Genomic DNA, 12,097 nt, shown 5'->3' on the forward strand with positions numbered 1-12,097 from the left:
CAGCCAACCCCCGGGCGGCTCGCGGAATGGCTGTCAAGGGCGGCTTGTCTCGGGAGGAGAGGAAAGGCTCGAGGGCTCCTCGTTCCAGACCGGGCAGGGGGGAACAGCCCTAGTTCGGCCTCTTGGCCAGACCCATTGAAGGCTCCTCTTCTCCTCCCCTTGAAACTGCTCGTGCCATGAGGTTGGGTGCCCCCTTCCCGTCCTGTCCGGTAGGACGAAGATTCTTCAGGATTTGAATGCGTCGATATATTTTTCTGTGCATTAGTTGGTGGGAGTTGGTTGTCTAAGCAGATTTCAGGCTCTGGGAGAGTTGCTCAGCAAAGTGGTATTCTTAAATGGTGTATATCTGACTGTTCTGTGCCATCCTCAGATAAAAAATGATTTATAAGCTCTCACATGAGCCTCTTGTGGCGCAGAGTGGTAAGGCAGCCGTCTGAAAGCTTTGCCCATGAGGCTGGGAGTTCAATCCCAGCAGCCGGCTCAAGGTTGCCTTCCATCCTTCCGAGGTCGGTAAAATGAGTACCCAGCTTGCTGCTGGGGGGTAAACGGTCATGACTGGGGAAGGCACTGGCAAACCACCCCGTATTGAGTCTGCCATGAAAACGCTAGAGGGCGTCACCCCAAGGGTCAGACATGACTCGGTGCTTGCACAGGGGATACCTTTACCTTTACCTTATAAGCTTTCACGGCAAGTCTCCCCAAGGTTTTGGTAAAGTCCTGCTGATCTCACCCCATTCTCACCAGCATTGTGTCTGCGCCCAGATTGAAAATTTCTTCATGGACATTCAAGTATATAGACCATAACATCACAGATGACATCAATATTGATGGAGTGTACCACCAATAAAAAACATCATCATGGTGCCAGCCTATTCATGAAACATGAATGCCTGTCAGATTTACATACAGTTCCTGAAAAATCCCCATCAAATAACAGATTGCAATTAATTTCCACATATGGTGGTGTTAGGCCCCACTCTCTCAATGTAATAAAATCAGAGTCCAGTAGCACGTTTAAGACCAACAAAGATTCATTCAAGACATCACATGCCCTGAATAAATCTTAGTTGGTCTTAAAGGTGCTACTGGACTCTGATTTTATTGTGCTACTTCAGACCAACATGGCTACCCATTTGAATCTATCTCAATGTAAAATATCCTGCAAGGCTTCTGTGAGAATATGTATACGTCCTGGAGGGAAGGTAGAATACAATTGTGAGAAACAGGTGACATTTTAATTTCTACTGTTGCTACTTTTTATTTTCTTCAGCTATATAGAGTGTATTTAAGTTTCCTAAGTGGTTTACGGACCCGGTAGCCCCTGTTATCCGAATCAGAGGTAGGATACTGAGGCTGAGGAATAAGGGTGACACAGTAACTGTGTGGCTGAACAGTTTAAAATATATATATTGAGACATTGTTTTAATTGTAAGTTGCATCAAGCAGGACTCTAAAGAGTCTGCATGGAAATATCCTGAATAATTACTGGATATAGATTTCAACTTTTGAGCTGTCTTTAACAGGTCAAAAAACAACATAACCTGCTAACTCAAACCACATATTTCCTTGTAAGTCTATACACAGTACCTACTCACTGCTACACTTGTAGAGTAATTCAAAAGCAGCAGTAGGCCAATGCCTGTTAAAGTAGCAAGCTTGAATTCAATGCAATTTTTCATCAGTCTAGATGTTAATATTTTAAAAAGAGTAGACAGGAGAGAAGGGAAGAGGGAGGAAAAGACATATTTGAGATGATGATAAAACTTTAGCCTACAGTGTAGAGAAATTGTATTTAAATGGGGTCTTCGGTGCCGCCTGAGTTGTGCTGTATTAGCATGTCACGACCCATTTAAATCTGCATAACACCTCCACTTCATTGGAAGACTATATCAAATTGCAGATTGAGGGTTTTCTATCACATGCAGCAATTTTCAGCTGGAAAATCTGCCATCTCCTGTTCGTTATGCATATTTTAGGGCCTACTTCAGGTAGCCTGCAGACTGGTATATGTGCAGAATGCTTTCAATCTCACAGAAAGAAATTAGAATCAGTTGCCTTCCCAGCCACATACCTGCTTCTAAGGAACACGATGAAGAGAACCGCTGACAGGCAACTTGGGATTTTACTGCTGGAGAGGGGATGCAACCCATTTCCCCCAGCTGAGCCCATGTGCTTTAATAACACCTTGTCAGGCAGAAATTCAAAAGGTCAAATGTGCTCCCAAGATACAGTAAGGGAGGAACTTTACTGGTTGCTTTTCGGCCTGCCACACAATTAAAGGTACAAAACCTCTGTTAGAAATGGTGCATCAGAAAATGTCAAATGGAGTTGAACTCGTTGTCACCTTTAACTTCTATAGTTCTCTAGAGTAACATTTATTCATGCCCCATTGTGCAGAAAATGGTTTTCTAGCAGCATGTGACATTTCCCTTGGAATTTTCTATTTCTCTTCTTTCAGGTTTGCTCTGTTGTCTTCTCAGGTTCTTCACCGTGTTCTGGAATCTACTCAGATATTTTTGCCTGCTTTCCTGCAGACGGTTCATCCCAGGTAATCCCGGCAGTATTTCCATCTGTGCTCAATGCTTTCTGAAATACTCACATGTGCAACAGAACACTAGGAGGAAGTGCAGGATGGATTTATCTGTATAATAGCTGAAAGGATACAAGGTGTTGTTAATGCATGGTAGTCTTCTTATAAACAGCCTAGGGGTGTTTTGTGCAGTCTGTCAGTTGAGCACAGTGTCAAAAGTTTTCAGTGACAAGGAAGAAGTCAAACCATGGTAATTGGGATGCTCCTGCCTTTTCTAGAAGGCCTTTTATCCCTGTCTTCCCCACCACCACCACCAAAAATCAATTATATTGGGGGGGATCTCATCACTTTCTGCAATGGAAACACAAGGGGCTTTAATGAAATATTCATGGGCAGGAAGAGAAAGCCTGAGCAATTAAGCAACACACCTTGGGAAATGGCTCCCTTTAACATTTCACTTGCTCTTTGTTACCTAATTGTCAGCTACTCTATGAGGCTCACAGGAGTAATCCCATTGCTTGTCTCTTCAGTCTTGTTATACAGGGGTCAAAAGGGGCAGGCAGCTCATTTGATATGCTTGCACAACTAGGGTGAAGGACTCATGTTACACACTGAAGAACAAAGCTGTGCTAGTATGAAGCGACTGCATACAACTTTCTGTTGATGCAGTAAGAATACCCACACCTACAGCCATTTAGAGAGACTTGTTTGAGTTTGCTCCTGGTTAACTTTCACTCACACACACACATACACACACAGCTTGAAAGTACACTTCACAGGACACTAAGCAAAGGCTTTCCAAATCTCGATTCAGTGCCACACAATCAAGGTAGACAGGAGAGTAGCTGAAGTGATAGACTAGAAATGTGGAAGTCAGGAGACAGCAAACCCCTTACTGTTAGGACCACTACTGCCTCCTGAAAGAATGGGAGGACATTCCTTTCAAAATAGCTTTCAGAAGGGTTGAGCAACCTCTGATTTAGGGGAATACCCAAACTCCACTGCATTGCATAGCTGATAATTCTACTACCATATTTAAAGTTAGAGTGGAATCCCCATAGTAATTGATTCCTACCCATTCAGTCCCACTCAGAAGCACTTGCCTCATGGAGACACATTTACAATCTCTGAGCAAGGGCATAGACTCCCTGTGGGGTGGCTAAGCATCATGGGCTTATAGGGTCAGTAACCCTTGGAAAGCCATTTCTATTGAAAGCCCCCACAGTTACTATGAACTGTGCTTCAAAAGACATCTTGTAGTGGTCAGAGAAAAGCTCTTAGCAACAGGTATAAATTATTTTGTGCACTGTCACTAGTAAATGCATCCAGTGCTCACAAGCTGAATGGCTGTCAATTCCATAACTTAGAAGCATGCTTGAGGTCTAAAATGTATCATTGCCTAGCACCAATGCAGGTCATTCAGAGACCCAAGGAAAATGCACTATAAGTATCACCCCTCCAAAAATTGTATAAGTAAAACATTTGGATTGACTGTAGAAGATCAGGTCTCATGGTAGATGATTCTATAGGGCCACGACTCAGAAGCCCCTGACTCAGATCCTAACCAATCTCACATGTGGATTTCTACTGAAGACTGCAAGAAACTTCCTTATTCATTAATAACATATCTGGAGGCCACCTGAACGCGAGTGGGAAGGAAGCTGGAAAATTTTAGAGCGGTTCATAGGAACAGAACCAAGATGAGCAGTACACAACACTTGAAAGCCGGCTCTGGTTGCGGCTGTCCATAGATGCCAACTAGCCAGTCTTTCTCTATGCAGAAAGCCTTTGCACTGGAAGCATGACAGCCAGTTCATCTTTATACCATAAGTAACTATGATTGCATAAAGACTACATGTCCTTGGTGCCATTCAAAGTTCCTAGGGATGAACTATTGGTTCCCAGCCACCAATCAATGTATTTTCTGGCCAGTGCTCTGAGGTGATGTGGAAGCTAAGCAACTGTGGGTGATGGCACCTTTATCAGCTCTCACCCTTTGAAAAAGGAGGAAGCAGATTCTGTCCTTTCTAAAAAACTTGAGTCTCTATTATTATTATTATTATTATTGATTACATTTCTGATGTTTATACAGATGTATTTGACCAACTGATCTATCCGCCATTGGTCCACAGATCTCAGTTTGAAAAAAAATTATGTTCTAATTTTTGTTCTATCTCAATCTTTACATCTCAGATACATACATGGAAACAGCAGCCATGCAAGCTGAGAAAGCCATGTGCTGCAATGATAGAGAACGCCCACGATCCTGCAGGGAGAAATTTATTCAAGCATGGGAAGAAAAAGTGAAACGTGAGCATTCTGCCATCTTGTCGGCTCAAGAGCTGGAGCATCAGTCAGCAGCTGGTATTTCAACACAGGGGAATGTGACAGGGGACAAACCCGGCTCACATTTGCAAAAGGAGACAACACAGCCCAGTGAAAATGCCTTTTATGTCCTGAGAGTGAAGACCCCACCTCAGGAGCAACAATACTCAAACCCTGGGTGTTCGTCAGCACCGAGGCATAACCCCGAGAATTTGCCTACACCACAACGAGCAAGAAGTTTATTGGATTTGGAAAATGAAGGGGAACTCATTCACATTTGTGTGACAGATTTGCTGTTGGCATCCCCAGTGAGGAAGAGGCCAAGACTGCTGCCACCCAACAGGAAGATGCACGTGGAAGTGTGGAAGAAACGGGCATCACCCTCATCACAAGAGTGCGAGAGAAGTCCTGTTCCTCTAGAATACAGCCACTTGGTAGACACTATGATAGTGACCAAACCTGCAGATCTTCCAGAGGTTGAATCTTTCTATCGTAGATTCAGTCCCAGGCGCAGGCAACGGGGCTTTCACAGGAGGGTTAGGCCAGTTCAACTGCTGGGAGAGTGCTCATCATCTGCCAGTGGCATGGAAGCTGCCACCTCCCAACAGAGAGGCACCAAGAGGAGCTATGAGGAGCATCTGTGCAACCCAAATCCAAATGTTTCCTCCTCCAGCCTCACAACGGCAGACAAGGAGCCCATGAACACTTCTCAGAATGGCCACCTCCCACCAAAGAAACGATACACCCAATCCTGTCTTTAGGAGACTTGCTGGGGCACTGGCAATATAATAGGACTGGCCATACCCAGATTTTATTATTTTTAATTCCTTCCTAACTTAATGTAGATATGTGTATTAATTGTATTGGCAGCAGTGCTGAATGTACTTACTTTTTTGCATTTTTTAAACAAACTTATTGAATTGGAATAGTCATACTTATTGCATAGTAGCAACAGATATGGTAGGATCTTCTTTTGTTTTATTCCACCCCAAATACAGGCCAAAGTAAGTGTTTCCTCTTCCAGCTTCACAATGGCAGACAAGGAGTTCATGAACACTTCTCAGAATGGCCACCTCGCACCAAATAAACGATACACCCAATCCTGTCTTTAGATTTGCAGGGCACTGGCAATGTACTAGGACTGGTCAAACCCAGATTTTATTATTTTAAATTCCTTCCTAACTTAATGTAGATATGTGTGTTAATTGTATTGGCAGCAGTGCTGAATGTACTTCCTTTTTTGCCTTTTTAAAACAAACTTATTGAATTAGAACAGTAATACTTATTGCATAGTAACGATAGATATGTTAGGGTCTTCTGTTGTTTTATTCCAGCCCAAATCCAATTGTTCCCTCTTCTAGCCTCCCAATCCTGTCTTTAGGAGACTTGCTGGGGCATTGGCAATATAACAGGTCTGGCCATACCCAGATTTTATTATTTTAAATTCCTTCCTAACTTAATGTAGATATGTATATATATTGTATTGGCAGCAGTGCTGAATGTAATATTACTTTTTTGTATTTTTAAAATAAACTCTTCTTGGATTAAAACAGTCTATACTTATTGCATGGTATACTTACTACATCTTGTTTTATTCCATCTACCTTTAAAGACAGAAGTTTTAAAGCAAAATTCCTTGTGGAAATCTGGAATGTGAAAGGGCCATAAAGAAGGTCAATTTGCAGTATCTCCAGTTTAAAGGATCAGATACTTGGTATTATGAAAGACCTCAGGAGTCACTGTCAGTCTGAGCAGGCAATGCTGCTGACCCTGATGGACCAAAGATCAGAGTCGGTATAAGGTAGTTTCATGTGATCAAATGGACCACGGGTTGGGGAGAGGCTGTGGTTCAGATCAAGAGCATCTGCTTGGCATGCAGAAGATCCCAGGTTAAATTGGTGGCATTTCCAGATAAAAAGCATCAAGTAGTATATGAGGTGAGACCTTGGAGAACCACTGCCTGTCTGAATAGACCTTAATGGGCCAATGGTCTGATTCAGTATAAGGCCCATTAGTATATTCTACGCAAACTCTGCTGAGGTGAAGGGACAATGTTTAGCACGCTTTTCACATAGTGTTCCTGTTGTGTATGGCCCTGGCCAAACACCATCCTCACTCTGAGAAGCAGGAAATGAACAATCCTTTGATTACCTGCATAGATTCTTTGTAAAGGACACCTTCTGCTCCTTTCCAAAGCATAGGATTCTCCACGCTATTTCTATCACTATAGTGCCTTTCAGGAGACCAGTCCCCCCCACAACACTTACTACTAGCTTCTATTTATTTAAATTCTGCCCACTTGGCAGACTCAGGGCAGATCATAACATAATTAAAGTGTATGGCATTCTAAAATACAGTATGAAATCTAATTAGGTTAACATTCCTAAACAATTTACACTCCAGATAAAATTCCTCCTGTATGCGGGGGGGATGATATAAGCTTCCCTAAGGAGTATTATCCAGCAGATGGAGGTGCAGCGGGGGAGGCCTATGAGATCAGCTGTTGGTTATTGGATCTCATAGGCCTGGTGAAACTGTCTAAGGTCCCAGAGGGCTCTTGCAAGCCCTGCAGAACTGTCTAAGGTCCCACAGGGCTCTGATCTCATTTGGCAGAGCATTCTACCAGGCTGAAAAGGCCCTGGCTCTGGTTGAGTCCAATTTGATCTCTTTAGAGCCAGGGATAGAGCCTCTTGTGGCGCAGAGTGGTAAGGCAGCCGTCTGAAAGCTTTGCCCATGAGGCTGGGAGTTCAATCCCAGCAGCCGGCTCAAGGTTGACTCAGCCTTCCATCCTTCCGAGGTCGGTAAAATGAGTACCCAGCTTGCTGGGGTGTAAAACGGTAATGACTGGGGAAGGCACTGGCAAACCACCCCGTATTGAGTCTGCCATGAAAACGCTGGAGGGCGTCACCCCAAGGGTCAGACATGACTCAGTGCTTGCACAGGGGATACCTTTTAGAGCCAGGGATACTAAACAGATTTTGGTCACTGACCCTTCATGTCCTTTGGGGGATGTAGTGGAAGAGGCAGTCTCAAAGGTCCCAAGGTCCCAGACCAGGTTTTTTTTTAAGGTTAGAACCAAAACATTGGATCCAATTCGGTCCCCAATCTGAAGCCAGTGCAGCTGAACAAGCACAGGTTGTATATGGTATCTTCACAGAGTCCCTGTAAAGATCCATGCAGCCACATTCTGGACCAATGAACCAGCTGGAGTATTCACTTGTGCATCTGGGTTGTTTCCTAGAGAACAGCATGTTGTGTTTTGAGAGCTATACCACTCATTCCCAACTAGGGTTACTAGTAACCTCAGGATTATTCCAGAGCCCTAGATGGGTTACTCCAGTTGGGGGGCGGGGGGGGAGAATGCTTTTATTTAATAAGCATTTTATTTTTATTAGTAATGCCATGCACATGGTAAACATGTGACTTTCAGGAGCATGGTAGGGAGGCATGGCCAGCTGACATCACTTCCAGGGTTATTCAATGCCTGGAAAATATACAAAGAGTTACTCCATGGTCAAAAGATTGAAAAAGGCTGGGTTATACTCACTAGTCTCAAGGAATTCTTTATTGGCTCAACTACAATTGCTATGCCATTGTAATAGGGGGAACGGTACCTGTCTTGACCCCAATTATGAGAGCCAGCTTGTTGTAGTGGTTAAGTGAGGTACCCTCTAATCTGCCAAGCCGAGTTTGAGTCCCCACTCCTCCATATGCAGCTAGCTGGGTGACCTTGGACTAGTTACAGTCCTGCCAGAGCTGTTCTCATACAGCAGCCCTGTCAGAGCTTCTTCAGTCCCACCTACCTCACAGGGTGTCCGTTGTGGGGAAAGGAAGAGAGGACAATTGTAAATTGCTTTGAAACTTCTTTGAGTAGTGAAAAGCAGTGTATAAAAACCAACCTTATTATTATTGTTCACCCACATCCTTGGAGGTCTTCCATCCAAATACTAGCCAGCGTTGGTCTTGTTTAGCTTCCAAGATCTGACGGGATCGGCCTTATCTGGGTCATCCAGCTCACTTCAGAAAGTAATGCTCTCCCTTGTACAGGTTCAGATTAATTTGGATTCATGCTTCTGATTAGCTAATAATGGAGAACAGTCCACACCCACTGTGACTGGATCATTTGCCCTTTAGACAGGACTTTCTTTTCATCTGTGCTCAGCAGGAAATGTTGTTTCTGAAGAAGTGTGTGTGCACTCAAAAGCTTATATCTTGAATAAAACTGTTAACCTTAAAGGTGCCACTGGACTCAAACTCTGATCAGCAGAAGGGTCTTTCTGCTAATACGATACACTGTCAGAAAAACTGGCAGAGAAAGAATCCTTATGGTACACAATGCTGTTAGGTGCAAGGAACAATAGTTTACAACACCAAAAAAACCACTCCCCTCTAGACGGTTTCTTCAAGAAACTCCGGTTAGTATACACGGTTCCTCACGCCTCCATTTTATAATCCCAACAACCCTCTGTTTTAGATTAGGCTGAATGGGTATATGTTTAGTCCAGGGCCAACTAGTGAGCTTTCTGCTGAAATGGGGATTTGAACCTAGGTTTCTGCAGTCCTAGTCCACCAGTATAATATCATATTATCATAACACATAATAAAAATGAAAAGCGTCCCTGATTGCTCCTCCAGGGCAAGTGACTTCCAAGGGGTTTCATTAAGGCCCACCTCCCCACAGTACGCCAGCCATGTGATGATGGGGGGAGGGAGAGGCTGGCCTCGAAGGCTGTCCATGGCCCAAACAGCTTACCTTGGGCTACGCTGGTCCAGGTCCAGATGGGGGCAGGAAAGCCCTGAAAATGGCACACTCCAAGCCAACCATGGCTGCAGCAGCCTTCAGAGGCCTCTCGGCAGCCTGCCCCGTCCTGGGGAAGCTGTGGGAGGCCTAGGAAATGCCGTGTACCAGGAGTACTGCATGGCCTCCCACACAGGGCTGGGGCAGCAATAGGCCTCTCTGCCGTTTCCCCACCTGCCTCTCCATGCCCTGAAGAGCAGTGCTGTTGGGGCCAGGCCCTGCAAACATCTCCATGCCACTTGGTCGCTCGCCTCCTCATGGGGCAGGCATCAGCACTGGTGGCCTCCTGGTCCCACATGGGGCTGGGCCAACAAGAGGCCTCCCTGCCAGCTGCTTGCCTGCCTCCCCATGCTCTGAAGAGCGGCCTTGGTGGGGCCAGACTAGCCAGACACCTCTGTGTCACCTGGCCGCCCGCCTCCCCATGGGATGGGCAGTGGAGCTAGCAGCCTCCTGGTCCCACATGGAGCTGGGCCAGCAACAGGCCTCCCCGCTGGCTGCCCTCCTGCCTCCCCACCTACCCATGCCTGGAGAAGTGGCACCCAGTGCCGTCAAGCCCCACGTGGTTAAGAGCTGGAGGGGGCATGCTCAGATGGGGGGCAATTGTAGGACCCAGTGCATTCCTGTGTGCACCAGACATTGATCCTAGTCTAGAGTATATCTCTAAGGTAATATGAAGGTACCAACAACATACATTTTTCACCTGCTTTAATTGTGCCAGTAAATCCAATCTAAACAACAGCATGACCAGTGTTAGAAGAAGTCTGCAGACTAAGACTATTAAGTCAACTCACTCCAAAGGAGGTAGAACATCAACCTTTCTGCTAAAATATTGCTGTTTCTTCTACAGGAAAGGCAGAACTGAGGGCTGAGGACTGGTGGTAGCCAGAGAGAAAGGCTAAGCAGAAGAATTTGTACAGAGATCTATGAATCTGACACGGAAGAATATCACATTAAAATACTCTAGAAGGGGCAGAACCAACAAGAATATTCAACCATTTTTAATTTCAGTAGTTAGAAACTGAATTAATCAATTTTTGAATACAACAATGACATTGAGGATTTCTGCTTCATGGCATTTCTAATGCAAAAGCAGTGGGGGGAGGTGTCCCATGTATGCTTAAACCTATGGGCAAAACTAGTAGAGGAACTACAATATATATTACAAAACTAAAATCTGCTGAAAGTTCACAGGTCCTCTCTTGAAAGGGAGGTGTCATGAACCATGATTAAGAGACCAGTGCATTTTGGAGTGTTACATTGATATCAAAAGGTATGAAACAATTAAGCACATAGCATAGCCCAAAGAAGCTAAAGAAGACACAAGACACACGGGCTAACTACTCACAGAATCCATTCACGTGATAGAGGTGCATGGAAAGTATCTGTCCAAACATTCAGCAACAAGTTCTGCAAAGCACTACAGCAAACACATTTGTTCCCTCCAGTGGTAGAAAATGGAACTGGTTGCTTAAAGCAATTTTTTTATCCCCCTCCCCCCACTTCTGTTGACACATGTAAACAAACTGCATTTGGAAAGCAGGGCAAAGAGGAGAGAAAAATGCTGTATCTTTCCCTCTGCGTTGTTATCCCAGTCTAAAAGTTAGACCAGCCTTTCTCAACTTTTTGACCATGGGGTGACCTGTCTACAGACAAACATCTCCATACGATACGGAGCCGTTGGCCAGATTATATATTAAGAATTCTTTTTCGTAATTAAGGTGTTATACATCCCTATTTGGAATCACTTATACTAATCTAATCGTGAGAGGACAACCACTGAACAAAAGTTTGAAAACAGGTCACATCTAGAGACTGTTTTGGTTGGAACCTTCACATTAAATGAAAAGAAAAACAAGAGAGACAAGTTTTTCAAATTGTATAACAAAGGTCAGACATGACCCGGTGCTTGCACAGGGGATACCTTTACCTTTACCTATAGCTTCATTAATTGCAAAGACATATTCTGTACAATATTATTATTGTTACTTTATTGTAAGCCTAAAGGACAGGTTTACTTCTCTGCTCGGTGTATAACTACAAGCCGTCCCACTTTTATTTGTTAGCCCCACCCATCAGGCAGGCCACACCCTGCATCTCAGCTTCGGTGTGGGGGTGAGAGTAAATCTGGTACTGACAAATGTTGTGCCATGGTTATATTGCTATGCTCTGAAGGCCTGGCTTCATATGCCGCCACCTCCTCCCCATGTGGGCAGCAGGCATCTTTGGACCCACCCATGGGGACTTATGGACTGAATGCTCCACGGGAACCGATGCCTCCCAGCAACTTACTGGATGGGCTGGTCAATGACTGGCATAGCCAGATGATGGATGCCATTAATGTGATCACCCCCTGACACCGCCCTGAACAGGAGCTGAGTCGACTAGAGCAAGTTTGGAGGAGGACTCAGAGCAAAGCTTTGAGAACATCTTATAGAATACCTATG

Source organism: Paroedura picta, chromosome 3 (genome assembly GCF_049243985.1).
Source record: "Paroedura picta isolate Pp20150507F chromosome 3, Ppicta_v3.0, whole genome shotgun sequence".
Taxonomy (NCBI): Eukaryota; Metazoa; Chordata; class Lepidosauria; order Squamata; family Gekkonidae; genus Paroedura; species Paroedura picta.